The sequence below is a fragment of the Manis pentadactyla genome, chromosome 6 (assembly GCF_030020395.1).
Source record: "Manis pentadactyla isolate mManPen7 chromosome 6, mManPen7.hap1, whole genome shotgun sequence".
In the NCBI taxonomy this organism is placed as follows: domain Eukaryota; kingdom Metazoa; phylum Chordata; class Mammalia; order Pholidota; family Manidae; genus Manis; species Manis pentadactyla.
In genome coordinates this window covers 114,196,440-114,224,121 of record NC_080024.1, presented here as the reverse complement: position 1 = coordinate 114,224,121, position 27,682 = coordinate 114,196,440, and positions in this window count along the sequence as shown.

Here is a 27,682-nt window from a genome sequence, read left to right as displayed (position 1 = left end):
GTCCTGACCCAAGCATTCAATGTCTGGGTGTGCTGCACCTGGAAGGTCTAGGGCCACAAAGTTCAGGATGGAAGGAAATTGAGATGGGCAAGTGGAGGGCACTTCAAGGCCATACTGTAGGCTGACCAGCAGCCAGTGGTGAGGGCTGAGCAGACAGACTAGACTTCCGTTCCCACGAGGACAGGTGGGAATAAGACATGGAGAAAAAGAAACTTCCACATATTTCAGAGAATAGATGAACATCATTACTAGCTAAGCAAGAGCTTAATCATAAGGAAGGAAAGGGAAAAAAAGCAAAGTCTGATTTCAGGAACCATAGACCAAGGTCAAAGGCACCAAGTACAGTACATGCTAATCACACTGGCCCACATCTGATCAGTGACCCAGTGGAGTGCACCTCCACATAATACAGCGCTAATCTGCACTTTCCCCTCAGCCCCAGGGCACAGTCTAGTTCAGACCATCCACACCCTCACTGGCACCCCCAGAACAAAGCCTCCCCACTCTCCCTCAGAGGGCAGTGGCCCCTTCCAGTCCAGTCCTGTGTGGAAGCCTGGGGGAGCTGCAGCCTTCCTTTCCTCCAGGATGCCTTCTCTGACTTCCCAACTCTGAAACAGGTGCCCTTAGACCAACTTACAAACCCCTGTTGTGGCTCCTACACATTCTACTATTATCCTAAAACAGTTCCTTCTGCCACTGGCTACTCAAAGTGTGGTCTGTGGATGCCAGCACTAGCATCACTTGTTAAAGATGTAGAATCTCAAGCCCCAGCTCAGACCTACTGAATCAGAATCTGCCTTTGGTCAGAGTCCCTGGGTGAATCACACAGGCATTGAAGTCTGAGGAGCACAGCCCCAACTATAAGCTCCCTGAGAGTGGGCACTTTTCTTTCTTATTCACTGTGGTCTTCTCAGGGGCTACAGATGGCCACACAATACATGTCTCTTGAAGAGATCAATTAATTAAGAAGAGGGAGTTGGTTCTGAAATCACTCTGAGGCTCTTACTCCATGTCTGGGAGCATGAGCCCCTCAACATGTAATTAACAGAATTTAAGTTGGGGCTGGTACCGTCAAGATACCAATGGCATTTTTCAATAAACAAGAGCAAAGAATTCTAAATTTATATGAAACCACAAGATCCCCAATAGCCAAAGCAATCTTTAGAAAGAACAAAGCAGAGGGTATCATGATACCTGGCTTCAAGCTATATGACAAAGCTACAGTGATTAAAACAGTATGGTACTGGCACAAGAAGAGATACATAGGTCAATGGAACAGAATAGATAGCCCAGAAATAAACCCATACATATATATGGTCAATTAATATATGACAAAGAAGGCAAGAATATACAATAGGGAAAAAACAGTCTCTTTCATAAATGGTTTTGGAAAAATTGGATAGCTACATGTAAGAAAATGATACTGGATCACTGTTAAACACCATAAATGAAAGTAAATTTGAAATGGATCAAAGACCTAAATGAAAGACATGAAACCATGAAAGTCTTAGCAGAAAATATAGGCAGAAATCTATTGAACATAACCATAAGTAATTTTTTCTGGATATGACTCCCCAGGCAAGGGAAACAAAAGCAAAATTAAGCAAGTGGACTACATCAAACTGAAAAACTTCTGTACAAAAAAGGACACTATTAACATAACAGAAAAGGATAACCAGTGGTACAGGAGAATATATTCACAAATGGTATACCTGGTAAGGGGCTAACATCCAAAATACATAAAGATCTCATATGTCTCAAAAACCAAATAACCTGATTAAAAAATGGGCAGAGGACCTGCATTGACATTTTTCCAAAGAAGAAATACAGATGGCCAACACATGAAAAGATGCTCCACATCACTAATCATCAGGGAAATGCAAATCAAAACCATGATGACATATCACCTCACACCAGTCAGAATGGCCGCTGTCCAAAAGACAGGAAATGACAAATGATGGTGAAGATGTGCAGAAAAGGAAACCCTCCTACACTGTTCGTGGGAATGTAAATTGGTGCAGCCACAAACCAATATATATTGCATATCAATTACATTCCCAGAAAGAAAGAAGAAGAGAAGAAGCTGGGGCTGGCAGAGCAGAGTTCAGGCCAGAGAGGACCCCTAGCAGGGGCAGCAGTCCTGTGGCACAGTGGGGCAGAAGTCCTGCGATCTGTCTGTGCCTTGTGAGTTGAGTAACACTGAACAAATAAATCCCTTAGCCTCTTTCTGGACCTCATTTATTCATCTATAACTCAGGCAGATAAAAATATCTGTCTTGCTTTTCTCACTGAAGTCTTAGGAGGATTAATTGAGACAATATACGTGGAGACATTTTGTAAACAGAAATCACTTATACACAGCTGAGAATCATGCCCTTTGATGTTCCACTCTAGCTTTGCAGCCGTGGGTGGGGTCAGCTGGAGGGGAGGAACAGGAGCTGGCGGGAGGAGGCCTGCCTTCCATCTCCAGGTCACTGCCAAGGCCAGCGGGCTTCTCCGGAGCACTGTGTAGGGTGCTGGGGTGCAGGAGGCCCAGCTGCAGCCCGACCTCTCTCAGCATTGAATTTATTCCAGCCATTCAGTGGGATAATGAGCAACAAGAAATCCATCAGGCCTACATCAGCCTGACCCCATTTTATAAATCTGATGATACTTAGCATATCAGCATGTTTGCTTTATTTCCAGCAAACAGTCAAACATAATTAAGCTCTCTCCTCATTTCCATATTAATAGCACACCCGTGTGAAGAAGTTAGGAAAATGCACGTCTGGAAATCTTATTTTTGATTTAAATTTTCTAGTGTTGCAATGCACAGGGACACACTGATGTGCAGAAATGTCCCCTCCTGTCAAGGAGTCAGAGGAGATGCTGCCCCCTTTCTGGCAGCTTCCTCCAGTGGTTGACGACTCCATCACGAATTGCTTTCTACCCCATCGGTTTCTTAAGGCTGCCACTTGGATGTGCTTCAGGATCCCCTCTCCTTACTGGGAACTGAGGGCCTCCTAGTAATCTGGGAAAGATGCCTCCTCCGACACTCAAGCTGACACTGAATTCCTTCCTCTCCTTCCAACATCTGGAATCTGAGGCCCTTCCCCTTCTGGTAGCATGGGTCCATTTTCTCTCACTTTTCTTTAGATTGGGGGCTGAGACCAAGGTGTGAATAAGGAATAGAGAGAGAGAGATGGGCACAGCTGAGCTCCAGACCTGCCCTGAACACATCATGCTGGCTGACAGCCAGTCTCACACTCTGGTCCTTATAGAGATATGGTTGCGCCAGAGGCTTCTGCGACTGCCTGGATCTGGTACAACATCAGGCGCTGGAAGCAGACAGGATGGGTCCTTGTCTTGTTTCCTTCAGGCACAAGCTGTCTTATTTTGAGCAGGTAACAATTTCTTCAACTATCATAAGAGGAATAGTAGCATTCACATTGATCCACCTTTGAGGTGGTTATGAAGAATTTTAAATAAATGATACAGAGCACTTAGCTATGTGCCTTGAATATAGTAAGTGCCCAATAAAAGTTGGCTATTGTTATTTGTTTTTTATTGTCTTAAATAATATATTGCTTTTCCCTGTTCCTCTCAGTATCCCATCAACAGTGCAGGGAAAGAATAATTCCTAGCTATGACCCATCCTTGCTGGCCCCTTCAGACACCAGGTGGCAAGGAGGGAGGAAATCTGTAGGGAAGGGAAGACAGCCCCTTCCCCTTCTGCTTGCACTGGGCTCCCATTCCTGTGACTTACAATGAGCCCCATTTAGGGAATGAGGAGATACACATTTCAGCCCCAATTCTGTCTCTTACCACTTGGGTGTACTCAGTTTCTTAAAGCTCTAAAACCCAGGGATTTCTCAGAATTTGCTTTCCATTTCCTGTATTCCTGAATGCGATGTAATGAAAGATGGCTTATTTGTGGAGGCCTAATCAAGGCACTGTGAGGCAGGTTTTATAGGGAAGGAAGCTGAGATCCAAACTGAAGTTAAGTAACTTGTTTTGGGCCAGAACACTGGGCTTCTGGGTCCAGATCAATTGTTTTTCTACATGGCCCCACTGTCTCTCAAAAGGCCAGGAAGTCTGTTGGCTGAGATAAGCTGTGTGCCTACCCGGGCTTGACTCATGGTTGACTTTTGTCCAGTCATCTCTCAGGACACTTGTCTGCCAGGTTTCAGAGTCTGGTCCCGTATTAGTTGTGTAGCTATTGCATTCCCAGTTCCAGGTCTGACCCTGCGCTTGGAGTTACAGAACATTATTCTCTTCCTGAATTCTGCCGTCTGTACACCAGCATTTTGTGCTCCAGATGCTATGTGACTCTTGCTCTGTGAATCATTCCAAACAATTTTGGATTTTTCTTACAAAGCTCAAAGCTGTGAAGTGGCCCTTTCTGTCTGTGGACTAGGAATGAAGAGGAGGAAGGGAGGGAGGGGAGGAAGGACCCTTTCTCCTCTCCTCTCTGCTGTTGGCTGATTCTGTCCTCATGGATTTCCAAATCCAGGACCCTATGCATGTGGGCTTGAGCCCATCCCCGTCAGGCCGTGTGGTTCCTCCCAGCATGACCAGGAGCTGCTCCCTACCTCTTCCTCATTTCATCCCCTCAACAGGCTCACAAATCCCTGTCTTTGAATGTTTGCCTGGGAAACACCATATGTGTGAACTAAGTTTATAAAGCAGTATGTTTAAGAATAAATTTCAAGATGCTATTTTTCAGTAGCCTATGAATCACTTAAACTCATTTGCAAAATAAACTGTTTTGCCAGGGGAAATTCATTTTTGATGACTGTAGAGAGAATGAAAGTCGTAATACATGGAGCTTTTCCTTCCCGATAGTCATGAGCTATTCTGCCAGGAGGGCTGTGAATGGGTAGCCATATAACTTATTAAATGCAAACTCCTGAGTAATAAAAATATACATCACATGGACTACAGCACACTCAGGCTCTGGTTTGCAGAGCTGCATGGCATTCTGTCAAACAGCTTGGACTTTATTTCAATCTTTCACCAGAAGTAGGAAGATGAATATTATAATTTTAAAAAAAGATTTTATAGAGTTGTTCTGTGCCTTGATTTACCAAAGAGCCATTTTTTTCACCAGCTGGTAATGAAAAGCAAGTCTAAAAGATACTTCCCTGGGACAAATGTTAAGTAAGAGACTGTGTGCTGTTATGGAGTATGGTGGGTCCTTGATGGGTGAACAGGGTTCATGTGCACTGGTGATCGGGATTTGCTCCCATGGTGGGAGGTCTCAGATGCATTCTTTTTATTTCATCTTATTTTGCTGCTTTTTCACATTTCTGGGCTTTTTGGCTGAAATATGCCTCTTTGCTCTCTCTGCTCAGTCTGTTATTTTTTATTTTCTTATCTAGAGAAAGGAAGCTGGGGCTGGCTAATGATGAAGAAGATGCGTGTGAAAAGTAATCAGCACTACTTCATCAGGTCATTCCTGTGGATCAGAGCCCTTTGCATCAATTGCCTCACTTCTCTGGGGAGCATCCCAGACATCCGGGGAAATGTCTGGTGAAAGGCAACTGTCACAGAAATGGGCACCTGGGAACTCCTGACTGCATCAAAGATTAGAGCAGGATTCAGAAAGTGACAGAATCCTGTTGTTCACTTGTTGCAATAATTGTAAAAATTGTGCTAGCTTCCCTTGTCTAGCATGTTCTCTTTTAGCAAAGCCAGACAGGGCTGCCTTTCCAAAATCAATCCCGTTGGAGCCACCAGGATCAAGCTCATCAAGCTGGATTCCCTGAGTGATCAGTATATAAACGCTGCATGAGACTTGAGTGCAGAAATAGTGCTCTGAAGTTGGGTTTACATGCAGACATGGAAGGGAGCAGGGGTCAAGTTTTGGCTCAGAAAAGGGTCCTAGGTCTGTGCTGAACAGAATCCAGTTGCCTCTGGCTTTCTAGATGACCATGAGTCAGGAATGTGTTTGCTCACATGCATCTGGTCCCTTACAGCCTAGAGCACTGAAAGCAACTTGAGTTTTGGGTTTGACTTAATGCCAGCACACACGCCTTGCTGTTGTGCAATGTGAGCCAATTTTTAAAAAATACAAACATTGAGAGAGTAAGAACAAAATCCTCTGTTTGGTGCTCAAGAAACAGTCTTAAATTATTTTATTGATGGTCCTGTTTTGTGACACCCTGGCCCTTCTGCCTTCCCGCACGGTGGGCACTGGGTGGGGGGTACTAGGCAGGAAGGGAGGCCTTCAGGAGTTTTGGGGCAGCAGCTTCCTGTGAGCTTGGAGTCTGGAGGTGGTTCGGCCCCCGTCTGTCACTCCACACTGTTGAAGGCACTCTCGTTGTCAGCCCAGTGATGTTGCAGGCCACTATATGTACAGCCCCATATGTACCACATGACATGGTGTGTTTGTGTACACCTATGACACAGCACTTCACATCCAAAACACTGGCCCCTGGTGTTATCCCTGAAGACAGGGCCTGTCTTTCATATATCTTTGCATATCCCATTGGCTAACACAGTGCTTATCCTCAATGAGTCATGGAAATAACACCAACTTATAAGAAAGAAGCCCAGAGTTATAGCTCTGAGGTAACTTTATGCCAACACATAACCTCTATACACAAATAAAAGCACTCAGCAATGGAAGGTTTGGGGTTTTATGGGTTGAAAGCAAATGTGTGCACTAATAACATCATTTGCCTCCTGATATGAAGGAACATGAAGTATACCACATGTATGAAGTACAGTTGACCCTTGGACAATAAGGGTTTGACCATGGGTCTATGTATACATGGAATTTTTAAAATGAATAATTGGAAAATTGGGGGATACTTGCAACAATTAAAAAAAATTTTCTTTTCTCTAGCTTACTTTATTGTAAGAATATAATATATAACACATATCCAAAATATGTGTTCATTGACTATCTATGTTATTGGTAAGGCTTCTGGTCAACAGTAGGCTGTTACTAGTTCATTCTTGGTGGAGTCAAAAATTCTGTACTGATTTTCAACTGCCTGAAGGTTTGGGTTCCCTGAACTCTGCATTGGGTCAGCTGCACTCTTTCTAAACAACTAGAATTTAATTAACCTTTAAACCTAACTTACTTCATTGGAAATCCAGGGAATAGAGGAACAAGTTAAATAACACCAAAAAGAAACGAGCATCAAATCCTGGCTGTGGGACATTCTACCAGACAGCTAGCCCAGTCTCTTAAATAAAAGACAGTATGAGAGACTAAAATATTATTCTCAGAAACAGAGGAGGGTGATGGGAGAGTGTTCAAGATTTTGAAAAATACTTAAGAGACCTAACAACCAAATGTGGTGTGTATGCTTTCATGTGGGAGCCTGCTTTGGGAAAAAAGAAAAGGATGGCTCTAGTAGCCAGCCGGAGAGGACAAAGGCCATGTAGTGATCACATAGGAGCCGTCTGCCGCTATTTTTCAAAAAGGACAGACACATCCTTCTTGAGCCAAAATGGGCTTTTAAGTTCCCAAAATATCTTCAGTCAGAATCTTATACAATGTGATAATTGATATTCTCAGATATGAGCCATCCTACAGAGGGCTTAGGGAAGAAGGGTCAGATAGGAGGGTTTGTGTCCAGAGAGATCTAAGTTAAAAGGATGGCTTATATATCTTCCACTGGGAGTCAAAATTAGTCCTGGAGTCCCAGACAGGGCTGAGCCTGAGGTGGAGAGGAAGCTGATGCCATGATCCCTGCTAAAGGCTCCGGGGGCAGGAGTCATGTAGATCATGCGACGTGGCCAGGTGTCAAGATGGTAAGAGGAGGAAATGGCTAATGGAGTTTTTTTTTTCTTAGAGAATGCAGGACGGCAAAATGGAGAGGCCAAGAGAGGAGTCTAGAAGCAAGGGCTAGGAGAGGTGTGGGAACAGATAGAACCGAAGTGGGCACAGAGGGGGCTGGCACTGGGGGCAGGTGCCAAACCACAGGAATCCAATGTGCTATGGTAATGACCTTGCCCTCCAGGAACCGAAAGGAGACTTAAGGAAATAATCTGGCTTTGGCGGGAGTGGGCTGGGCCATCCAGAAACTGGTCCAGAGCCAGGGTAAGGACTATGAGCACACAGCCCTGGAAGCTGGGTGCCGGCCCCAGCATGGGAGCTGGGCATTGCTCCCCCAAGTGCTCCCTCAGCACCAAGAGTCCTGCTGGCTGAGCACCCTCCCCTCTGGAGGACCATGATCACACAGTTCCCATCTTCTCAAGCCTACTACTCAGAATTAGCAACTGCTTCCCCTGCATCAGTACACACCCTGGAGAAAACAGGTCTGAATCTTAGCTCCCCTCTCTCCCAGCCTGGAGGAAGGACTTTGGGATCTAAGGAGGAGAAGTGGCAAGAGGAAGCCCCCCAGAGGAGCTGTGGAACCCAGAGGTAGGACCTGGGTCGAGCTGCGCTGGAAGAGTCTCATCCCCGGAGATGTCCTCCTCCCTCCACTCACTGCGCCAGCGGTAATGGCAGCTCATACTTCAGTGTTTTGGGTTCTGCTCCGAGGTGGTAAGAACACAGAAATGCTGTTCTGGAGAACATGTGGTCGATTTGGGGCCAAAGGTCTGGGGTTCTGGGTCACAGTCAAGCAGTCCTAAAGGTGTAGACTCTGAATCTCCCCTCAATCGTACTTTTGCTTTGGTTTAGCCTCTCCCTCAAAGGTTGGCCTCCAGGTGACACTGACAAAAGACAGCTCTCTCCAGTGAGGAGTGGGACACATTTCAGTGTTCCAGCTGAAGTTTAGTTTGCTCTTGCATCACAAAGAAGGCTGCCTTCCCCAATGACATCTACTCCAACGTGCTTATAATGGTTGGTTGACAGTCGCCTGGTATTAAGGAAGTATTTCTGCTTCAATTCTTATTCTACCTATATTGAAATAGCAGTTATAAACACACTGGAGTAACTGCCATGATATTAGCAAGGAATCATTTGCCATGTTGTCTGCAAATATCTATCACGAGTATTTTGGGCTACCAAGGGAATGGTACCTTTAATTTTGATTAAGGCAAGCATGGAGATGGGGTGGGGTGGGTAAGAAGACGATCACTGATAGCCTGCAGAGAAGGCCACGAGTAGGTTCCTAAGATAAGACTGCAGAAAGAGATGAAGAGTGATCATTTTACTGGGTGTTTCTTTTTCCCCCAAAGAGGATATTTACATCCATGCTATGTCTGCCTCAGATGCATTTAATTTCTGCCTAATTGAGTCAGATTACAAATCAAATCTGTTTAATGTAAACAGAAACCCAGTTAGGCTTCAACCTTTCCACCTGAGTCACTCTGCTAATTAAATTCCTGATTTATTATCCTCTCTCTCTGGCTCTTTCAATATCTCCCTTGAGTCAGATTTTCTGTGGGCCTCATGACTTTCCAAGATGGAAACCAGCCCAGTGGACATCCTCAAGACATCAGGCAACCATAGATGATCCAGTCTGGGCCATCAACGCCAGGCAATTTGCTCTCTTAATTTGATCTGCATGATGGCCAGCACAACAACACACTGGAGAAATACTTTTCCAGCAGGACAGACTCTGTACCATTTTTTGGAATGAGAATTAAATTTTGTAATACCCTTTCCAACGTACAAAGCATCTTCACATATTATCTCATCCTTTCAATTAAAATGACCCCATAAAACTGGCACTGTTATTATTACTGCAGAGCCTCAGAGCGGTTAAAGGAGCCCATGCAAGGTCGTGAAGCTAGGAAGTGGAGATACCACAAATATAAAGGTGATGGTCTTCTTGCTCCAGAGGCCATGGTTTTGGGGTTATTTATTTTCTTTTTAACCACATCATGAAAAAGATTGAATATAATAGCACTGATTATAAATCTTAAGAGAATCTGATTTTGTAGGTAATAATCTGAACCTAAATAATGGATGAAGAGGGTTGCCTGAAAGGCTGGTGGAGTTCTCATGGGTTTTACAGTGTTCAGTTGATTCTGTCTCAGGGTCCACAACCCACATATGGAAGCAAAGTATGTCTTCCAGGAAAGGAATGTGTTCCTGTCGATACTTGAACCCAGGTCCCTGGCACCCTGACTCACCATCCCTGCCTTTGGTGTGCTCCTTGCTGAGGACGGCGCACACTGCTGTCCCCAGTATAATCTTTCCACAGCATGCCTCTGCACATGGCTCTTCAAAGGCTTTCCTGCTGGCTACCATATAATGCAAGCCCCTCACCTAGCATTCAAACACTTGCCTTTGAAATTTATTTCCCACTGCTTCATTTCCACATAAAATTTTAGGCATGATTTGTCTAACCATCACTTAACAATTATTTATTTACCCTCTTCCTGGCTTTTCTGGACTTTACTATTGCATTATTCTCCTCCAAGTCTCAAAGCTACTTTGAGTGGAAGTCTGCCATTCACCATCACACAATTCCCCCCTTCTGAACATCCATGGCTTTCCACCTACATTGATCTTATTGCATTCTCATTTTTATCTGTCAATTATACATCTATCTCATTTTCCTTACCAAACCACATGATGCCTAGGGATGAGTTTGACTCTAAAACACTAGCTCAGTTTTGCATTGCTCATAGCAAGCTCCAAGCATCAAGTACCACATCTTGTGCACAGTACTCAGGGTTGCTGCATGATGGCCCCCAAATAAGTCTGTGTCCTAATCCCCAGAACCTGTGAAGGTTAGTTATTAAGCAAGAGGGCCTTAGTGATTAGGAGTTTTGAGATGGTATTATCCTGGATTATCTGGTTGGACCTGGCAGTCTCTGTAAGAGGAAGACAGAAGGGGAGACAGAGCCAGAGGAGAAAGAGATGTGACAAAGGGAGGCAGAGATTGGAGTGATGCACTCTGAAGATGGAGGAAGGGGCCACCAGCTACAGAAAGCAGGTGGCTGTGGAAACAGAAAAAGGCAAAGACAATAAATAGATTCTCCCCTCTGAGCTTCCAGAAGGATTCTGTCCTGCCAACACCTTGACCTTTGCCCAGTGGAACTGATCAAACTTCTGCCTTCCGGAGCTGTTAAGAATAAATTAGTGTTGGCTGTGTAAATTAGTTCAACCATTGTGGCAAGCAATATGGAGATTCCTCAAAAAAAAAAAAAAATAGAAATACCATTATAGAATTCCACTCCTAGGAACTTACCTGAGGAAAAGAAGATCCCAGATTCAAAAAGACCTATGCACCCCTATGTTTATCGCAGTACTATTTACAATAGCCAAGACATGGAAGCAACCTAAGTGTCCATCAGTAGATGAATGGATAAAGAAGATGTGGTACATATACACAATGGAATATTATTCATCCATAAGAAGAAAACAAATTCCACCATTTACAAAAACATGGATGGAGCTAGAGGGTATTATGCTCAGTGAAATAAGCCAGGCAGAGAAAGACAAATGCAAATGATTTCACTCATCTGTGGAGTATAAGAACAAAGCAAAAACTGAAGGAACAAAACAGCAGCAGACTCACAGAGCCCAAGAATGGGAAAGGGATTGGGGAGGATGGGTGGGGAGGGAGGGAGAAAGGGATTAAGAGGCATTATGATTAGCACACATAATGTAGGGGGGCATGGGGAAGGCAGCATAGCACAGAGAAGACAGTGTCCATCTTACTACGCTGATGGACAGTGACTGTAATGGTATATGTGGGGGGGACTTGATAATAGGGGGGAATGTAGTAACCACAATGTTCTCATGTGAAACTTTCATAAGATTGTATACCAATGACACCTTAATAAAAAAAAGACGAATAAAGTAGTGTTGTTTTAAGCCACTGAGTTTATGGAGATTTGTTACAGCAATAACAGGAAACTCACACAATGCTTAAAAAAAAGTTTATTGACTGAAAAAAATGAATGAATGACAATGAGTTAATGAATGAATGAATTCAAGAGGTTCCAGAAGGAACCCTGCTTTCTACTGTTTTCTTGCTTCCTTCATCTAACTACAGTTTGAGGTATTACCACAGTTAAAGGCATTCTTAATGCTGCTCAATATTTAGCGGGAGGCCCAATTAAAATGCAAATATTTTAGCTGGGCTTCTGCAAAAAGAATGTACTCATCTCCCCACACCCATTGACTGCCATGATAGAGAAGGCAAGACCCTAGAGAATACAAGGGCAGACAGGACTTAGTGGGGGTGGGGGGTTTGATGTGCCTGGTGAACACGATCTCTCAGGCAGGAGAGACAGCCTTGGTGTGACAGAGGTCTGCTCAGTGCAATATCCTGACTGCCCAGCCTTGACCTGGGAAGGGGACGAGGGGCCATGTAGAGAAGATGACAGTCATCCAAATCCTACCTTACCACCCAGGAAGTTTTCCTTAAACTGACAGGATTTTTGCAGTCTCTTGTTTCCTTTGAAGGAAAAATTCTCACAACTTTCAGGGACAAAAGTTCAGGATAAAAGTATTTTTGTTTAATGTATATCTTACTTTCCAGTGACTGAATGCCCTCTTTAATTAGAAATCAAACTGAATAAAACACTTGAATTCGATCCAGAGTAGTGATTTAAAAGGACTTTTCAACTTTAATACCCAAAACACAGAACAGTAATTCAAAAGGCTGTCAGCCTGGCCCTCCCACCACCTCTTGGGCACAGGGAAACACTAAATTAATCAAAATGGTAATTGTGCTACAAATCAATTACTATTTAAGGTTATTTCTACTAAACTTCACCATAAAATTCTTCATATCCCTTAAACCACAATCTTAACTGTATGTTTTGCAAAAATAAGTCATCGCATAACTCACACACACACACACACACACACACACACACACACACCCCGCATCTCGTCATGGGCTATTAGCCAAGAGGCGATCATTCACACAGAGCCAGAGCATAATTTGAATGAAATCGAATGAGATTTTCTTCAGCTTCAAATGAATTGGAGTGGGAGATAATAATGCTTTCTATTTTTTTCCTATCCAAGATCAGCACTTAGCTCCAAAAAAAAAAGTCTCCCTGGTGTTTCAGATTTAAATACCTCATATTTAATGCAGCTTCTAAATTTTAACTACTTCTGAGTCTTTTAGCTGCTCAGAAAGGCATAGTGAGATTCCCAGATTTTCCGATCTGAAATCAAGCGCACAACCATCAGCAAAGGAGAACATTCCCTCTGCTTTCAAAAGATCTCCAAGTCTGCAGGTCTCCATGCTGGAACCACAACTCTGTCACACTAAAACATTCAAAAGTAAAAATTTCAACCAAATAAAATTATTTTAATAAAACATCTTCTGAGAAAGAAAGAGAACGAGAGAATCCTTGGCATAACTTCCGAGAGAACCACCCATTACATGTAGATATAATTGTACAGTGGACTGGGATAGTGTTTTGCTCGCTGCTGTGGTCTATTTTTACCAGGACTCAGAAAAATCAAATGCTTGGGGGAGAATAAACAAGACCATTCTAAATTAAGTGGCATAAATAATTTTTCACACTTTCTACTTGAGCATCTACCTGTGTATTTCATTGTCTTTCATATTGTCTGTGAAGGTGCAGCCAACTGTTTTCCATCCTGTGCCTAGTTCAGATACTGCTGTGTGGTTAACATTGCCACTCTTGTTTTCTTAATTCAGTAATGTTTGAGTTGATGCCTCTTGGGTTCCCTTACCTCACAGATTTTGTTTAGTTTCCTGATTCCTATTTCGTTCTTGCCCGTAAGTCCTTAACTATTGTCTTATTTTCTCTGGGAAAGTTACCTGTACTTTATCTGTACTAATAATTATAGAATGGCTGTTCATAGCCTGGTATTTGTTCAGATTTGTAAGACTCAATTTGTCTAACAACAAAAAATGATATCACAAGTATTCCTTTAGCCAATGGAAATGACCCTCCCCTAAGATCACAGGGCCAGTGGTGTATCCTTGGGGGCGGTATCCTCTGAATGACAATCACTGAGGACAATCTATTTTACTACAAGTCATAACATTTCATATTTTAAAGAAAAATAATATGATATTCAGCAGAGAGTTTTAGCTCTGACTAAGCCCATAGGAAAAAAATTCATTATCTCTTATCTTCTCTTAAATGCTTCTAACAAAGGAACTCTCACCCCAGTGTTTCAGGCAAAGCGTGTGTTGGCAGCCATCTGTACAGTGGCACTGAATATAAGTTTCAAGGGGAAGAAAGCCACGTTTGGAACTTAACTCATCTACAGATTTAAAATATTTCAGAGCAGACTGTGTCTCTGTATATTCTACGTTAAGTTGTGAAACTAAGAAGTTCTGACAACAAGTAGTTTTGAGACTTTGACCTTAATTTTTCTGAGTTACTGTGTCTATCACTTTACTTTTCTAGGTCTTCCTGTTTCTTTGTAAAATTGAATTAGTATTATCAGCCTACCAAGTGCTGGCATTATGGGGATGCAGGAGAAAAGACTGAATTACTTAACACATGCCATTCATTCATTCAACAAATATTTATTGAACACATACTTTGTTCCTGGTGCTGGGTCAGATACTGGAAATAGAGCTGTGGTCATGACAGACTTTTCTTCTGTTCTACAACATGAAGTACTGTTACTAATATTATTAGAACTTCTACTTTAATATCTACTACCACAGTAACATGGTAGATGTTTAAAAGAAATTACTGTTATTGGTGTAACCATCAATATCTTTTATGTGGTATAATATTTGGGACATCTTTATCATTTTAAATCATTATTAATTATTATTATAGAAGTTTATATCATATTAATATTATTATATTATAGTTACTACATAATTATTAATTTCCCAAACATCTTTTGGTGATTTTGTAGACAGTGATGTATCACCCCCAATCCCTTTAGTTAGCTTGAGTTTTTATTTTTAATTTGATTCACACTGCATATCTCCTGACATCTCTTAAGAGTCAGGACCAACAAGAACTATACCCATGAAAAAGAAATAGGGCAGTCTTGAAGGCAATCAGGTATCAGATCTGTACAAATGTACTCAGCTTCTATTTTTTAAATTTTCTTTTTATAAAAATTGTTTTATATGGAAAACAATGAAGGATAGGGAATTAGAATTTATTTATGCTTCTACCATATGCTAGATGTTATATGTGCATCATCTCACTTGAACACAGTGCCACTCCATGATACTCCTTTGCAGATGGAGGAGGAGAGGGTGTGGGAGACTATGTGATTTTTTCAGTTGGGCTCTATAGTCAGTGCTTTTACCACTTGTGCCCACACTTCTGTTCTATCACAGTCTGTTTAGTGCAGCATGATTCTTTAACAGGACTCAGTTCATATGCGATTAATCAATGGGGAATTGATGTCAGTTTAACACAGATGTGGTGTCGGTAAATATGTGACTCTTCCAGTGTGGTAATGTTCTGACAAGATCGGGAGCCTGCTTCCCACAATTAAAGCAAAGTTTTAGCAATATTGAAGACGTAAGGGAGAAACCTGAATCATGCACAGCGCCCTCTGCAGGAAGTGGCTGCTATAGTGACTTCAATAACAGTGACGTTTTTCAGTATGTCAGTTGCCCTGAGTATTTAGCTGCATCCGAATCACTTGGAAACTGTTTCCAAACACAGATTGCTGAATTCCTTCTTTTCACCAACTTTTATCCCCAGTGGTGTGTGATTCAGTGGATCTGGTGGACAGCCTCAGAATGCATTTCTAACAAATTTCTGCATGTTGCTGAAGTTGCAGGTCTGAGGACCACACTTTGAGAACCAGTGCACTAAGGTTAAACCAGCCGGGGAAGCTGTAAATGCAGAAGAAAAATTTGCAGACATTTTTTCCTGTATCAACAAAAACTGGCAAAAAAGCCTACCTCCAAATTATATGTTATCTGTTAATAAAACTGGTCTCTACCAGACAAGCCAATGTCTTCAAGGACCTACATCTTGAGGGAGGAAACATAGGCCCCAGGGTTTACAGATGCTCTGATATCTGGACTGAGAATGTAGATACAAATGCCAATGGAGAATGAACTGTGCTAGTATTTTAATCAAGGTTGCTACTGTTTTTCTACTTCTCTGATTACAAAGTTCCATAGGCCTACTTTAACCCTTTTTTTCCCATAAGTCCAGTAGATTTTAGCATGTAATTTTTCAGGATATAAGTTTTTCAGGAATACAAATATGGCATTAGAGCAGAATACAGCTTAATTCAATAATTAACAAAATAATTAAATTAGTAAAGTAATAATTAGTAATACTAAAAATAACATTGTAATATAGCCTTATTAGAGCAATTTAAAGAAATTCCTACCAAATCTGTGACAATGACCCCAAAGAATAGAAGATGGACAAGAACCACCAAATGCGAGTACAGTTGAAATAGAAAGTTGTGTGGGCCTGATGAACACTCCTTGCAAAACTGTTCAACATCTTCCTTGAATTTTTCAAAATATCATTTCCAGTAGCTAAGCTAGACCAGCCCTCATTGCCGAAGTTTGGGGAATTAAAATGAGTCTAATGTGAGAGCACAATAACTTCAGGCATTTTGCTGGTAATATAAAGCATCTATCTCTCCTTAAATTAAGCAAGTCTGCTCTCCTTGACCATATTTTGACCATAGCCCATCTTTCCAAATGCTCCCTTTAGGGGGACTCTCTATTTAACTCTGGTTTTGCCAACCAGCCCATATTCTGTTCACAGGGGACACCTGTTCACTCACTATACAAGCAGATAGGGTGCAGGAGCTCCTGGGAAGATGGAGGAGAAAAGGAAAGATGTACAGTGCTGGCGGAAAACGAGGTAAGAGCTTGCAGGGAGAGTCCCCAGGGTCCCCAAGAATTGGGGTCTTGTTCCCTGTGTCCTCACAAAAACCCTTCCCTGTAAGAATGAAGCAAAAATGTATTCCCTAACGTTAAAGTGAGAGGAGCTGTAAGAGATAAAAGAGATGGTTATCATTACAACTTGGTACAAGGTTTTCTGAGTTCTTTAGTCTGTAATACCAAGGGAGCCAGTATTACAGGAAGTCAGTCTTTGGAGCGTCACTAGAGCTTCAGTAGTTTTCACTATCACCTAAACTTAGCTATATGGAGAATATATGGATCAAGATGTAAGAGAATGCTAATTTTTTTAATCCTGTGTAAACTTCTAGTGGCTGATTTGGCTAAATCAGACAATGTAGAAATTGAGTGAAAACTTTCTGAAAATGTGCTTCTCAAATGATCTAAGGTTGGGGAGGCAGAAGTTTGGTGGGCTGGTATGTACAAAGTTGTTATAACAGAACTTACTAATTGAATAATGGAATCAGCATCTTAGACAATGAAGTGAGGCACTTAATTTTTTTCCCCACCATGGATTTTGTTAAAAAGCTCTCAGTCCCTTGCTTGTAGAGAGGTTATTACAGGTTCTGGGAAAAAGAGTAGATGGAGTTCTGACTTATTAAAAAGTTCACTTTAAGTAAGTAGTCTAGTTTCTGTGGTGATGACAGCCAACATTTGCTAGAAGGAAATTCACTCTCTGAATATAACAGTTTATCTTGAGAAACCCAAGGTTATGTGGTCGTTGCACATGCAGTAAGTTCTCCATCTGCTGTGGTCTTAACCAAACCACCCTGAGTAGAGGCATTTTTAAAGTAACTGGAATGCAAGACAATTTAGTTTCATACCAAACCTGTATGATGTGTAATTAGAATCTTCATTTCAGGAAGTATTTTGTATCTTGATATATATTGGAGCCTTTATTAGGAGTGCCACTTACCATAGTATATAGCAGTAGTTTGCAAACATCAATACACATTAGAATCAACTAGAACACTGGGCTTGCTCCCACCCCAACACCCTCCACCTCCACCCTGCACCTCCCCAACCTCCTAAAGTTTCTGATGGAGCCGACAGGGTTAAGACCCTAATATTTGCATTTCCAACAATTTGCCAGGTGATGTTGAAGCTCTGACTCTAGGATCACACTTTGAAAACCATATTTATAAAAACAAAACTGGTGGTATGGTGAGGGCTTCCGCTAGGAGCGGTGGGAGCTAGAATCCCTTCTAATTAAGCTATCCACATGACCAAGGTCTAACCACTGGGGTTGATTTGATGGTGTCTTACAACTCCAGTTTGAATTTTTGTAAATGATTGCTAAATTGAGAATTCTGCCTAACAGTGCTAGCAAATGGCATTTCATTAACTCTGCCTGGTTTCCCTGCCTACTGAATGCTTTCTCGCAGAATGCTTGAATTAAAAAGAAACCTAACTTGTCATCACCAAACAATTATTTCATAATCAGCCAACATTCAGCTTCAGCAGCAACAGACTGTGTCTTGTGAACGAACTCTGATTAGCTAGTCAGGGCAGACCCCTGGCCATCACCCACTCTCCGAGATCCTCAGATGCCACACAGTTTGTCTGTGACCTTTTCATCTGATTTAGCCTGAGCTGCTCTGACTCAACACTATTTGGTCTAAGGATCTGCAGGGACTAGGAAGTCTCATTGATTATTCCTTTCAGATTATGTCACATATGTTAAAAGTCACTAAGCAATAAGTTCTGGAATATCTCATTTGCCAGAGGAAAGAAAAGCAGCAGTGTCTGGATCTTGTGTTTCAGACAAGGAATCAGAAAAGCCGCAGGTAACTGAGTAGAATCTAGAAACCATTATTTACTGTTTTATTATTTTACTGGATTAACTGTTCTTTATCTGGACTATCCCCCTTCTAAGATGTAAGTCAAATCCTGTTGCCATGTTAGAGTAGTGTAGGATCTGTCAGTCGGTTGAGATATTTGAGCTCTTTGAATGTTGTTATTATTTTTATTATATATGTTAAGTTTATATATTCATGTAAAATTTTTAAATTGTAAAACTTATGTAAATTATGCAAGTATATGAATTTTAAGGCATTTTTATTGTGGCAAAATACATATAACATAAAACTCTTTTAGCTATTTTTAAGTGTAAAACTCAGAAGTATGAAATAAAACTGATTGTTATGCAACCTTTACCAACATCCATCTCCAGAACTTTTTCATCTCTCTAAACTGAAACTCTGCACCCATTAAACAATAGCTCATTTCCTCCTCCCTCAGGCCCTGGCACCCACCATTCCTACTGTGTCTCCATGAATCTGACCACTGTAAGTACCTCATATAAGTAGAATCAAACAATATCTATTTTTTTGTGACTGGCTTACTTCACTTAGCATGATGTCCTTAAGGTTCATCCATGTTGTACCATGCGTCAGAATTTCCTTCCTTTTAAGGCTGAATAATATTCAATAGTATGTCTATATCACATTTCACTTCCTAGTCAACCTTCAATGGAAATATGGGTTGTTTCCATCTTTTGGCTACTGTGAATAGTGCTGTTATGAACATTGGTGCACAAATATTTGTTTGAGTCCTTTGAATGTTTTTTCAGAGATTGTTAAGCATTGGTTCATGATGTAGGAAAATAAAAACAGAATAACATAGAAGTAATTCTTAAAGTCCTTATCCATAAGCAGCATATGCATTACTTATTAACATATCTCCATTAAATATCCTACTCTTGTCTTCAACTGTAATCCTATGATAGTGAATGGTCTTACCTGGGGAATATAGCTACAGGTTTCCTTAGGTGGAGCCCTCTGGGCGTCCTTCTAGAAAACCAGTTTGGGTATCACTTTTTACCTCTCATTTTCAGCTGACCATCCACAAACAGGAGAGTGATGACCAGCTTCCCTTTATGGATGTTAATAGTCAAGTATTTGAAAGTGAGTACCTGGCTATTTCCATGCTAATGCCTCCCTATTTCTTTTTTTTGGGGTATCATTTTATGAGACAGACCAGTGCTTACTTTGGTTTAAAATCTGCTACAAACCAAAATCTTTTGATTGAAGGGAAAAAGCCATTAAATTTGCTGCCGTTAAGGAAGGTGTTTTTCTTATAGTTTTGATTACAATTCCAACCCTGTGTGAAAGTTCTCTCATTTCTGCAGAATGATTTCATCTCACATTTAGAAAGGGATACTCTAAGTATTACACAATGTGGTATGGGTAGAAGAAGAAGACATGAACAAAGTATAATAAACTGGAATACACTAATGAGGACTGTCAAACCACAGCCTAAACATACTTTTCCTTTAAATTATCTTTGTACTAAGAAAAGAAACCATTAAGGCTAATATGAAGAATATAGACTTTTCAGTAAAGTAGAACCAATTTTCTCTCAATTTTAAATAACACATTCTGAGTGATACGATGATTGTTTGTAACAATTATACCAGTAAACTCCCTGTGACCCAAAGGTTTCAATATAACTTACAAAATTTAATGATTTCTTTAAGCATTAAAAAGGTTGATTTCTGAGCGTTATGATGACATTGCATAATTGGCCCTTTAAATGTCATATAAATCAGGAATGAAGAAATATTAATTTCCATGTGAATACTATTTTACATATTTTATAAACAGGTTATTGAGATATAATTCACATACCAAACAATCACTCAAAGTGTACAATTCAACCATTTTTAATATATTCAAAAATATATGCAATCATCACCACAATTTTAGAACATTTTGATCGAAAGTAGAAACAGACATCCTTCACCTACCACACCCTTAACTCCCTCAGCTCTAACCAGCTGTTCGTGTATTTTCTGTCTCTATAGATTTCTCTGTTCTGGACTATCCTATGAATGAAATTATATGATAGGTGGTATTTTCTGCCTGACTTCTTTCACTTAGTGTAGTGCTTTCAAGGTTCATCCATGTTGTAGCATATACCAGTATGATTTTTTATGGTCAAATAATATTCCATTATGTATACCACAGTTTGTCCATTTGTCTGTTGGACAGTTGGGATGTTTCCAGCTTTTAGATGCTATAAATAATGTTTCTATAAGCATTTGTGTACAAATTTTTGTAAAGACGTATGTGTTCATTTCTCTTGGATGTATACTTAGGAAAGGAATTACTGGGTCATATGGTAACTGTGTTTAATCATTTGAGAAGAAGCCAGACTATTTTACAAAATGGGAGCACCATTTTACAGTCCCACCAGCAGTGTATGAGGGTTTTGATTTCTACATATTATCACAAAACTTGTTATTATTGGACTTTCTGATTCTAGTCATTCTAATAGGTGTGAAGTGGCATTTCATTGTGTGGTTCTGATTTGCAGCTCCCTCATGACTAATTATGTCAAGTATCTTTTTGTGTTTCAAGCTTATTGGAAGTTTGCATATCTTTCCTGAAGAAAGGTGTATTCTAATCTTTTGCTCATTTTTTAATTGGGTAATTTGTCTTTTACTTATTGAGCTGTAATAGTTCTATATATATATTCTAGATACAGGAAGTTAATATATTCTTATTAGTAATTTGACAAAAGATTTTCTCCCATTCTGCAAATATTTTACTTTTTTGATGGTTTCCTTCAAAGCACAAAAGATTTTCATTTTAATAACATCCAATTTTATTTTTCTTTTGTTGCTCATGCTTTTGGTGTTATAAATTTAAGAATCCTTTGCCAAATCTAAGGTTATGAATATTTACCCTTATGTTTTCTTCTATGAATTTTATAGTTTTAGGTTTTACCTTTAGTCCCTGGTTTGTTTTGGGTTAATTTTTGTATGTGGTATGAGGTAAAGGTCCAATTCCATTCTTTTGCTTGTGGCTATCCAGTTGTCTAGCACCATTTGTTGAAAAGAATTCTTTTCCTGTTGAATGTTTGGAACCCTTGTGAAAAATTACTTGACCATAGATGTTTGGGTTCCAATTCTATTCCATTGATTCATATGTCTATCCAGGCAAAATCTCTGAGCCAGGGCTCTGGAGCTGGATGTAGGGACAATGGCAGCCTTCTCTCTAAATGACACCGCAGTGGGAGGCCTGAGTACCCTGTGTGAGGCAGAGGAGCAGCAGCCTCTCATTGGTACCTCTTGGGTGGAACCACCACCTCTTGAGCCAAGACAGTGACAATTAGGGTCCCTGTATTCTTAGCATGCCACTCCCAGTGGAAAGCCTCTGTCTCACAAAACAGGTAGCTGGGGGCAGGATTGGAAATGCTGGAGTCCTGCTCCTCCTGGGAGAAAAGCCCTCTGAGGAGGAGTAGAGGGGGGGCCTTGTGTTCTTGGCTGCAACCCCTTGGAGTACAGTGCCCACCCTGGTGAGCGAGGAGGGTGGAGAGAGAGTGTCATGTTGGTTCAAATACCACAGACTCTTGAATATTTTGACTGAATTTTCATGTTTTTCTCAAATAGGTGTTTTGTTTGCTGTTTGCCTTTAGGACAATTTCTAGAGAATTTAAACTTGTTTTGTTTGTTGTATAATTTTCGCCATTTTCAATGGGAAACCAGTCAGCAGAGCCATTCAACGCTGTCGTGGCAGAGGCTGGTCTCCAGTCTGTCATAGTTCATGAAGGTGCTTCTCATGTATTCTTCATATTATTGTTAGCCACTTACATAGACTTTATAACCATGTTCCTTAGGGAGAGTTTATTTCACATTTTGGCTAATATTTACTGAGAAGGAATTATACATTAAACACTAGAAATAAAAGATAAATTTGACACAGTTCTTCCTACTGAGGAATTCATGTTTACTTAGGAGATACAGAGGAATTTCTAAGTTATCACAGAAATAAGATTAAGATTTGAACACATTTAAACATTAACCCCACTGTTCATGATGTTTCCTATTGGGTCATGGGAAAATATACAAATGAGGAAGAAAAAGAATTGCCTGTTTGAATGTCAAAATTATATTCTTTTTTATCCTACCAAAGATTGCAGTTGTGGAATAACAGAAGGTTAATGTGTTGGATTGAGAAACTTGAGTAAGGAAGTGCTGTGAAAAGCAAACTCTTTATTTGCACTTCCACAAGGCTTTTGCAAAGGCTGGTGGGGAGGCAGGCCAGAGGAGGAAGCTGGGGTGGGTATGTGTCTCCGTCAGGCAGTGGGCAGGTGGGGAAAGAAGCACAGGCATAGTACTGATCAAAACCTGAACATGCCTTTTAGGGTAGTGCCATACTGAAAGCATGGGAAGAGGCACTAGGAGAAGGATTAGGGACAGCTGGATACTCAATTTCTGGCCGGATTTTGTTTTTTTATTGTTTTCTCTTTTGCTAGAATGGTCTACTTTGCAATACTGATTATAGTCTTGAATGCACAAATAAGAGAATAAATACTCCCTCCCACCTGACAGATTCTTAAATTTTCTGATGTCACTCATGATTTCAGCTTATAATAACCTTGGGCATCTACATTTTTTGGTGAGCTGTTGAGGGTCTGGGTTTCTGTTAGTGACGATGCTTACCTTTCTGTTGCTCCTTAAAATGCCTAGAAGAGAAGACGGTCATTTTGGAGAAGAAAACAATATTACCAGCCAAAGTGGAAGTGTCAAAACCTGATTATGCTGGGGCAGTAAGTGGGAGTAGCCATGCCCAGGTGAGAGTTCTCTAAGGAACCAAGGCCTACTGGGCTGATGAGAAAGGTCTGGCTGCTCTGGAGTTACCAATATCGCTTCCAGAAGGAAGGGAGCCCTCAGGTGATGAAGGCACAGAACAACTGTGTCAGAGGCAAAATGTGGTGAGTCAGCAACCTGAGGGCCAAGAGCAGGAAGTTCTGACTATTGTGGACCCAGAGCAACAGCAATGCCACCATGAGACAGACATGACAGAGACAGAAGGCTTCTTCAATATTCAAGAGGGAGAATTAATTTAAAAGTCTGTGATAAGATAAGGAAATTACTCAAGGATAGATGATCTACCTTCTGCAACAATTACTGAGTTGCAGACATGAGGCAGCCCCAGGCTTGCTGAACAAATGCCACACTGCAAGATGGCAGATCCACTGGAAGCAAGTACCAGGTGATCAGCTAGAGCAGTTCTACTCCCAAACCAGGGAACCCCAGAGCTACCTACCAGGAGATTCACCTCATTCAAACTGAAGAGAAATAATTTGAAGTTGAAAAACTCTGGCTCTAGGGAAGAAGATCCAATGTTAGTACAGCCATGCCAAGGAATTGGCCCAAGAGAAGGTAAAGAAAAAAGAAACAAAAGGCCTAAGTGGAATACTGCAGCAAATCTGTGATAAGGAAGAGCTGAGAATTCCAAGGCTAGAACAGGTCCAAGGAAAGTTAAGCGTGGAATTCATGTTCTCCAAAAAGGAAGTGATGACTGTAATGAGCTCACGGCAAGAGGGAGACCTGGAAGAAGTTCTCAGGGTGTTACCCAACACCATCAGTCCCAGTGACAGGAAAAATAGGTGATGCAGAAATAATAAATAGAAGAGTTTTGACAGAGCAGGAGCGTGACTTGGTTCTGCAGGAGGAGCAGCCCCATCCTAACCTACACAGGGGGAGGCTGGACTTGCAGCTGTGCTGAACAAAGGCTGCTGATCTTGAGGGTCTAGGGGACCAAGTGCTGTGAATGTGGAAACCTCAAGAAAGAAGCTCCCCGAAACAAATGAGGTGCAGCATGTGATAGAGAAAGGCTTGGCTGCAGCCCCAAGGCCAAGAGGAGGCCATGCTAAGCCTGCAGCAGCCATGCCTGCAGAAGTCCCCTACAGCTTCGGGTTCCTGCGGGCAGAGGACCACTCTTGATGGTCCTGTGCCGAGAGGGGCAACACCAGCCAGAGCCATTCTAGGCTCCTGAGCCAGCTGCAGTGATCACAGGAGAGGCTCCTCTGGAGCAGTAGAGCTTCTGCAGCATCAAGAAAACAAGAACCTGCTTCAAGAGTTGGTCAGGCAGAGACAAAATTTCCAAACTCAGTTATGAAGAGACCACAAGATCAAGGGCAGTTGAGTCTCCAGTACTTGATTAGTTCACAAGAATGTTATCTGAAGGGTGTGGAGCAAAAACAATGGAGGGATATCAAGGGACAGCTTGCCAGGAAGGAGCAGGCAGTAAGAAACATCCAACCACATACCTCAGCCGACTAAACTGTCCAGGTCAGCATGTGGGAGACTTGGTGGGCCAACGTCCAGCAGCATGGCTGTGATAGGACTAGGTACAGGCAGACAGACATGGCAAAAGAAACCCCAAATGCCAAGGAGCAAAAAAGAGAGGAGTCGAGTTCTCTTGTAGCTATTCCAGTGACCCATGGTCAAGGGAGAGTATTTTGAAGCTTTTGTGGGCTTTCTTTGGAAATTTTAGGAAAAGATGTGACTAGATGTGAGTTTTTCAATTTTGCCAGGTCATCAATATACTTATCTCTTAAAAAAAAAAACTTCTTATATTCAGATATCCAGTTTTTCTATTAAATATCTTTTAAATGTGTTCCTATTACCTACTTCATTCTCTTCTTCTACTTCTGAGCTCTTCACCTTCCTCCCTTTATTCCCTTTCTCAGGATATTACTTGAGTTTGAAGAAAAATTACCTTACAGCCTCAAACAAACAGGGAAGAGAAACAAAAAGCCATTTGACTTTAAATATGATATCTCACTTGTGGGAGACTTTAATATGTGTCCCTTTACCCTCTTGACCAGGCTGAAAATGTAGTAAACCCACACCATTCATGAGAAAGAAGAATTGAAAGAAAAGTTGCTACTACCTGCAATGATGTGGCCCCACCCTACAGTTTGTGTCAGGAACTGTGAAGTGTCTGAGTGGTTACTTGCAAGCTAAGAGTTATCCTGCTGTAGTTTCACAAATGTTGGCAGAAGACACAAGATTGAGTCACGTCACGAACAAGTTTCTACTGATGACAATAACAGGCACCAGAATATCAGCATTATTGCATTAGTACCCAAGCCCCAATTTCCACAGGAAGTGCTGAGAAGTGGGACATAGAGCACCTACACATACAGTAGGTTAAAATATGGGACAGGATTCTTGAGCATAGGGAAGCTTACTCTTTATAATGAGTAGTAAGCATGCTTTTCTGTTGCTCCAAAGGAAAGGAAGACACAATTTTATCTTCCAAGGCTTTATGTAAACTTTCCCTGTGCTCTAGAAGGAGAAACTATCCCCTTTCTCCAGGCCTGTTCATTATACAAACATTCTTGAAGAGATAATCTGAAAGAAAGGGGAAGTGAATGCTTTGTTGGCAAGATGGGAGAATCACTGGGGACCTATGGAGAATTGTCTCTCTACCATTTGTTTCCATAACACTAATTTATAAGTGTTTTAAATGTATATTGCATCTTCTTGCAGAAATGATAGTGGGTAGACAAGCCCCTAGTGGTTCAAATAATAGTCCAAATGATCTCGAGCATAATTACCATTGAAACCAACCATTAGATGCAAGAAATTTTCCATAGGAAAGACCGGGAGGTAAAAGAATTGAGGCACAGTGGGTCATGGTGACGTTGGAGGGGAGCCCAGACTACAACGCCTCATTTGGTTTTGTATTTGTGGTGGCTGGTACACGGGCAATTATAAATAAGTGGCTTCTTTGTGTGGTTAGGGTCCTGTAGCCCCCACAAACAAAATGAGCTATCAGTAAGGAAAATTATTTCACAAATGTTAGAGGTTTAAATTGGTCATTGTGTCTCATTTCTTATCCTAATAATGATAAATTACTATTACCCTTGCCAGCCAGGGTGCTGCTTGCTAACTTGCTCTCTCTTTCCATATATATATATATAGTGTGTGTGTGTGTGTGTAGTATGTATACATCTAGGGGTGTATATATTCTACATACATATATACACTACATAAACATGTGTATGTGTATAAATTAGATTCTAACAACAATCCCACACAGAAAGTTTTGTCATCTCCATTATACAGATGAAATAATTGAGCCTGAGAGCAATTAAGTAACTAGTCCTACATAATTCGGTGATATGCCTGGGACTGGAACTCAGGTTTGCCTAACTCTAAAACCAATATTCTTAACCCTGGTATCATTCCACCTTCCTACTGGAAGCATGAACACAGATACCCTTTGCTTTCTCTGGCCTTACTTTTACTTCCCATAATGATTTATTTGTTTTCTGGTACAGTCCGTATAGGGGCTGTCTTTTCCACTAACAAAACATGATGGAAACTTGTGGATTTTTCCTCCTTTAAGTTCCTTCTTCTGTTGGGCATTTACTTGATCAGGACGTTTTAACAGGACCAGTAGGGACTTAGGAGGACCAGGGGTCCCATAAAGAACACTTGCCTAGGGGACAAACCACATTTTCTCACACTGATTCTATCTTCCCAACCTCTTTCTATCCATTCTACCCACAATGTTTTATAACAGGTGTTTGGGCTGGCTGAGATCATTGTTGCTGATACAATTCTCGCTGCGGATAGAGCTGAAACAGAGTTGGAGGAAACCTCTCTTCCCCATTGCTCCGGGCGGCCCAGCATGTTGGATCTTAGATACATCGGGAGCTGGCACCCTTCACAAGATGGCTGAATGCTCCCAAAGGGCATCTTGAGCAGCACAACGCTGGGCTTCTCCAAGCGGCTCTGCAGACCAGAGAGCAAGAGCAGAGGTGAGTTCTGGTCCTACTGGGGCCACATATTAATCTCTTGTGACTCATGAGACCAGGATGGTGCTTCAGTTGATCGTGGCCATTAGTCAGATTCTAAGCCATTAGTCAGAACACATTGTCTGATAGACTGTTTTTATGATTTGAATACTTACTTAAAAGAGAAGATTATTATAAAAAGGGACAGTTAATGAATCATTTTTTACTGGGAAGGAAAACATTGCATGAGATAACAATGATACCTGATTCTGAAAAGGTTATCTTTGGATTTCCTGCTACAGAATCCACCAGGACGCCTGTTAAAATGCAGATTCTTAGGTTCTACTGAATCAGAATATGCCAGAATATGCTGGAAATCTGCATTTTTAACACTAGTTCAAGAAATTCTTTTGCATATGAAAGTTTGAGAAGTGCTGATTTAGGATAGTTTA